Below are 6,804 nucleotides of genomic sequence, written 5' to 3'. Positions count from 1 at the left end.
CTTCATCTCTTTAGTAGTCCTTATTTTGAAGTCATTCTTCAGTTGAATAATGTCATAGAAAAGATGAAGACTGAAAAAATGTTTTAAGCACTATTAATTAGATTTGAATAAGTTCTTAGATGTTTCAAAGTAAAATGTTTTCTAAAAACTTAAAATTACTAAACTAGATATTATACCTTACTATACTATAGACCTCAAATTTTACCTTGTTATGGACTACAAATGATAAACCAAGACTCCTTAATTAGACACCACACCCCTATCCATTATTGGTAGCAAGTAAGGGAGGGCTGGGAAGGAAAGGATGTGGTTACCAACCTTCTTCCTCTAGGAACTCAGAACATGCACCAGCTTGTAGGCATATGAGTCCGTGCTCTGCAGGTGGAATGTGTGTGACACACACATTCCACCATGGCAGGGAAGTATTCAGCCATGAGTATTTGGTCAACATTGTTCTTGTGTTTTTTGGCAGAGTCAGGAAAGAAGAGAGAGGAAAGGAAAAAGAGATAAAGAAATAAAAATATTAGTAATGAAAAAGGGCAGACCTCTAGAGACACAGAATTTAAATTAATATGCATATGAAAACACCATGCACAGAAAATACGTTTTAGACTAAACCTCCAATCATGATACATAAAATAATTAACTGATAAATTATTTCTTATCAAAATTAAAAGCTTTTGCTCAGTGAAAACCCATGTGAGGAGGATGGAAAGACAAACTACAGAGTGGGAGAAAATATTTGCAAATCATATATCCATCAGACAACTAGTATCTAGTATATGTAATAAACTCTCAAAACTCAACAGTAAAAAAATTGGTTGTGGCACATGTTCTCATTCACAAGTAGGAATTGAACAATGAGAACACATGGACACAGGGAGAGGAACATCACACACCAGGGCCAGTCAGGGGGTGAGGGGCAAGGGGAGGGAGAACATTAGGACAAATACCTAATGCATGCAGGGTTTAAAACCTAGATGACGAGTTGATGGGTGCAGCAAACCACCATGGTACATGTATATCTGTGTAACAAAACTGTATGTTCTGCACGTGTATCACAGGACGTAAAGCATAATAAATAAATAAGAAAAACCAAATCCTGATTTTGAGATCTATCCATATTGTTACTTATAAACCTAATAAATTTATTTAAACAGCTAAAACAAAATCTGTGATGGATCATCATGGCAGACAGGAGACAGGACTAGATTACAGCTCTGAACAGAGCAGCGTGTGGAAGCTCACGCTGTGAATTCTAGCTCCAGATTGACTGCAAGAACAATCCAGCAATCCCAAGAGGATCCACAGACCCTCTCAAAGAATCAAATTGCTCCTGCAGGACCCAGGAGACACCTCAAATACTATGAGTGCTCCAACTGCAAAAGTGGGGAAGGGAAACCCTCCTCTCTTGAACTCACACCCCCAATGGAGAAACTGAAGGTCTGTTGGTGAGATAAGTTTCCTACCTTACCTGGAGCTGAGTCAATTTAGAGAGCAGAGTGAAATACAGGGGTAGAGGAAGCAGCAGAAAGGCCCTGGGAGCTTGCTGGGTCCCCCAAGTAGGACATTCCTGCCTGACACCACAGGGATCCATTGGGAAGACTGCCAGAAGAGTGGTGGGGCAAGACTCCATAGGAAGAAGGAAATCTCTAGCTGAACTGTGTAACAATTTGAATGGGTGAGAAGCCTCCTGGCCAGAACTCAGGAAAGGATGCAAATCCGGTGTGTAGACTCCACAGGCAAGGGAAGAACCAAGCCCTTTTCTTTCACAGCCTGGAGGTGAGTAGCCTGGGGCAAGTTCTCAAGCTCATTTTGCCCACCACCTAGAAACAGACTTGGGGCTATTGTGGGGGTTACAGTGGGAGTGAGACCAGCCCTTCAGTTTGCGTGGGAGCTGGGTAAGGCCTGTGACTGCCGGCTTTCCCCCACTTCCCTGACAACCTGCATGACTCAGCAAAGGCAGCCAATAATCCTCCTAGGTACACAACTCCAGTGACCTGGGAGTCTAACCTCCATCCCCAACAGCAGCCGCAGCAAGACCCGCCCAAGGAGAGTCTGAGCGCAGACACGCCTAGCCCCGCCCCCACCTGATGGCCCTTCCCTACCCACCCTGGTGGAGGAAGACAAAGGGCCTATACTCTTGGGAGTTCTAGGGCCCTGCCCACCGCTGGTCCCTCTCCACACTACTATAGCTGATGCTTTCTGGAAAGTGCCACCTCTCTGCAGATGGCCAATCAGCACAAAAATAGAGCATTAAACCACTAAATCTAACAACCCTCACAGAGTCCAATGTACCCCCACCCCCACCACTTCTACCAGAGGAGGTGATGATATCCACGGCTGAAAGACCCATAGACAGTTCACATCACAGGACTCTGTGTAGACAACCCCAGTACCAGCCCAGAGCTTGGTAGACTCGCTGGGTGGCTAGACCTAGAAGAGAGACAACAAACACTGCATTTCGGCTCACAGGAACAAACACTTCCCTCTTTTATGGGAAAAGAGGGGAGGGCTACATCAAGTGAACACCCTGTGGGACAAAATAATCTGGACAACAGCCATCAACCCTAGACCTTCCCTCTGAAAGAGCCTACCCAAATGAGAAGAAATCAGAAAACCAACCCTGGTAATATGACAAAACAAGGCTCTTTAACACTCCCCCTAAAATCACACTAGTTCACCAGCAATGGATCCAAACTAAGAAGAAATACATGATTTATCTGAAAAAGAATTCTGGAATTCAGTTATTAAGCTAATTGGAAAGGCACCAGAGAAAAGAGAAGCCCAATGCAAGGAAATCCAAAAAACAATACAAGAAGTCAAGGGAGAAATATTCAAGAAAATAGATAGTTTAAAGAAAAAACAATAAAGGATTTTGGAAACTTTGGACACCCTCTTAGAAATGTGAAATGCTCTGGAAAGTCTCATCAACAAAATTAAACTAGTAGGAAAAAGAAATTCAGAGCTCGAAGAAAAGGTCTTAGAATTAACCCAATCCAACAAAGACACAGACAAAAGAATACGAAAATATAAACAAACACTCCAAGAAGTCTGGGATAATGTTAAATGACCAAACCTAAGAATAATTGATGTTCCTAAGGAAGAAGAGAATTCTAAAAACTTGGAAAACATATTTTGGGGAATAATTGAGAAAAACTTCCCTGGCCTTCCTAGAAACCTAGACATCCAAATACAAGAAGCACAAATAACACCTAGGAAATTCATTATTCAAAAAAGATACTTGCACACGCATGTTTATAGCAGCACAATGCACAATTACAAAATAGTGGAACCAACCCAAATGCCCATCAATCAATGAGTGGATAAAGAAACTGTGGTATATATATATGCAATAGAATATTACTCAGCGATAAAAAAGACTGAATTAACAGCATTTGCAGTGACCTGGATGAGATTGGAGACTATGTATTCTAAGTAAAGTAACTCAGGAATGGAAAACCCAACATCGTATGTTCTCACGGATATGTGGGAGCTCACCTATGAGGACACAAAGGCATAAGAATGATACAATGGACTTTGGAGACTTGGGGGGAAGAGTGAGAAGGGGATGAGGGGTAAAACACTGCAAATATGGTGCAGTGTTTACTGCTCAGGTGATGGGTACACCAATATCTCACGAATCACCACTAAAGAACTTACTCATGTAACCAGATATCACCTGTACCCCAATAGCTTATGGAAAAATACAAAATATATATAAATAAAAAATAAAAAGAACTTAAGAGCTCAAAGACAGAGCTTTCAAATTAACCCAGTCAGACAAGGACAAAAAAAAAAATTAAAGAACAAGGCTTCAAGAAACTTTGGATTATATTAAATGGCCAAGCCTAAAAACTACTGGTGTTCCTGAAGAGGAGGAGAAATCTAAAAGTCTAGAAAACTTATTTGAGAGACTATGTGAAAAAAACTTACCTGCCCTTGCTAGAGATCTAGACATCCAAATACAAGAAGATAAAATAACACCTGAAAAAAATCATCACAAAAAGATTATCACCTAGCACATAGTCATCAGGTTATATAAAGTCAAGATGAAGGAAATAATCTTTAGAACTGTGACACAAAGGCATCAGGTAACCAATAAAGGAAAACCTATCAGATTAACAGTAGATTTCTCAGCAGAAACCTTACATGCCAGAAGGCACTGGGGTCCTATCTTTAGCCTCCTGAAACAAAATAATTGTCAGCCAAGAATTTTGTATCCAAAAAACTAAGCTTCACAAATGAAGGAGAAATAAAATCTTTTTTGGATAAACAAATGCTGAGAGAATTTGCCACTACCAAGCCAGTACTACAAGAAATGCTAAAAGGTATTCTAAATCTTGAAACAAAAACTTGAAATACACCAAAATAGAACCTGATTATAGCATAAATCTCAGAGGGCCTATAAAGCAATAACACAATAAAAAAAATCAAGGTACTTAGGCAATAACTAGCATAATGAACAGAACAGGACCTCCCATCTCAATACCAACACTGAATGTGAATGAACTAAATGTTCCACTTAAAAGATACAGAATGGCAGAATGAATAAAAATCCACCAACCGAGTACCTGCTGTCTTCAAGAGACTCACCTAACACATAAGGACTTAAACAAACTTAAGGTAAAGGGGTGGAAGAAGATATTACATGCAAATGAAAATCAAAAGTGAGCAGGAATAGCTATTCTTGTACCAAACAAAACAGACTTGAAAGCAAGAATCGTGAAAAAAGGCAAAGAAGGACATTATATAATGATAAAAGGATTAATCCAATAGGAAAATATCACAATCCTAAATATATATGCATCTAACATGGGAGTTCCCAAATTATCAAACAATTACTACTAGACCTAAGAAATGAGATAGCAACACAATAACAGTGGGGAACTCCAGTACTCCACTGACAGCACTAGACAGGTCATCAAGCCAGAAAGTCAACAAAGAGAAAATGGGCTTAAACTATACCTTCCAACAAATGAACCTAACAGATTTTAACAGAACACTCTACCCAAAAACTTCATAATATACATTCTCTTCATCAACACATGGAACATTCTCCAAGACAGAACACATGCTAGGTCACAAAACAAGTCTTAATAAATTTGAGAAAATCAAAATTATATCAAGTGTCCTCTCAGATCACAGTGGAATATAACTGGAAAGTAAATCCAAAAGAAACTCTCAAAACTATAAAAATATATGGAAATTAAATAATCTGCACTTCATTAGGTAAATGATGAAATCAAGATGGAAATTTTAAGATTCTTTGAACTGAATAATAGTGACACAGCTTATCAAAACCTCTGGGATACAGCAAAAGTGGTGCTAAAAGGAAAGTTCATACCATTAAATGCCTACATCAAAAAGTCTGAAAGAGAACAAATAAACAATCTAAGGTCACACCTCAAGGAACTAGAGAAACAAGAACAAACCAAACCCAAACCCAGAAGAATAAAATAAATAACAAAGATCAGAGCAGAACTAAATGAAATTGAAGCAAACAAAAAATACAAAAGACAAATGATGCAAAAAGCTGCTTGTTTGAAAAGATAAAATTGATGAGCCATTAATGACATTAACCAAGAAAAGATGAGAAGGTCCAAAAAGCTCAATTAGAAATAAAATGAGAGCTATTACAACCACTATACAGAAATACAAAAGATCATTCAAGGCTAATATGAACACCTTTATGCACACAAACTACAAAATCTAGAGGAGATGGATAAATTCCCGGAAACATACAATCCTCGTCGATTAAATCAGGAAGAAATGGAAACTTTGAACAGACCAATAACAAGTAGCGAGATTGAAACAGTAATGAAAATAATTGCCAATGAAAAAAAAATTCAGGACCAGATGGATTCACAGCTGAATTCTAACAGACATTCAAAGAATAATTGGTACCAATCTTATGGAAACTATTCCAAAAGAAAGAGAAAGTGGCAATCCTTCCTAAATCATTCTGTAAAGCCAGTATCACCCTAATACCAAAACCAGGAAAGGACAACAAAAAAACAAAACTACAGACCAATATCTCTGATGAACATAGTTGCAAAAATCCTCAACAAAATACTAGCTAACCAAATCCAGTGGCATTTAAAAAAGATAACACCCATAATAAGCTGGTTACCACTCCTTAGTTCCATATTTATGCTATGAGGAGGTTCTATAGGTGAAAGATCTCTACAAGGAAATACCAGGGATTCAGGGATGATTTAACATACACAAGTCAATAAATGTGATACACCACATAAACAGAATTACAAATGAAAATCATATGATCATCTCAATAGATGCAGAAAAACACATTTGACAAAATTCAGCATCTTTTTATGATTAAAGCCCTCAGCACAATCGGCCTAGAAGGGAAAAGGTAATGAGAACTATCTATCACAAACCCACAGTCAACATTATACTGAATGGGGAAAAGTTGAGAAATGCTTCCCCGTTGCTTAAGGGGAGCATTTCCCCTGAGAACTGGAACAAGACAAGGATGCCCACTTATATCACTTCTATTCAACATAGTATTGGAAGTCCTAGCCAAAGCAATCAGACAAGAGAAACAAGTAAAGGGCATCCAAATTGGTAAAGAGGAAGTCAAATTGTTGCTGTTCACTGATTATATGATTGTATATCTGGAAAACTCTAAAGATTCATCTAAAAAGACCCTAGATGTGATAAATTTGGTAAAGTTCCAAGACAGAAAATCATTGTACACAAATCAGTAGCATTGCTATACACAAGAAAGACCATGCTTAGAATCAAATAATGAATTCTATCCCTTTTATAACAGTTGCAAAA

The sequence above is a fragment of the Pan paniscus genome, chromosome 21 (assembly GCF_029289425.2).
Source record: "Pan paniscus chromosome 21, NHGRI_mPanPan1-v2.0_pri, whole genome shotgun sequence".
In the NCBI taxonomy this organism is placed as follows: Eukaryota; Metazoa; Chordata; class Mammalia; order Primates; family Hominidae; genus Pan; species Pan paniscus.
The sequence above is the reverse complement of the archived record's forward strand: the minus strand, read 5'-3'. Positions refer to the sequence as shown.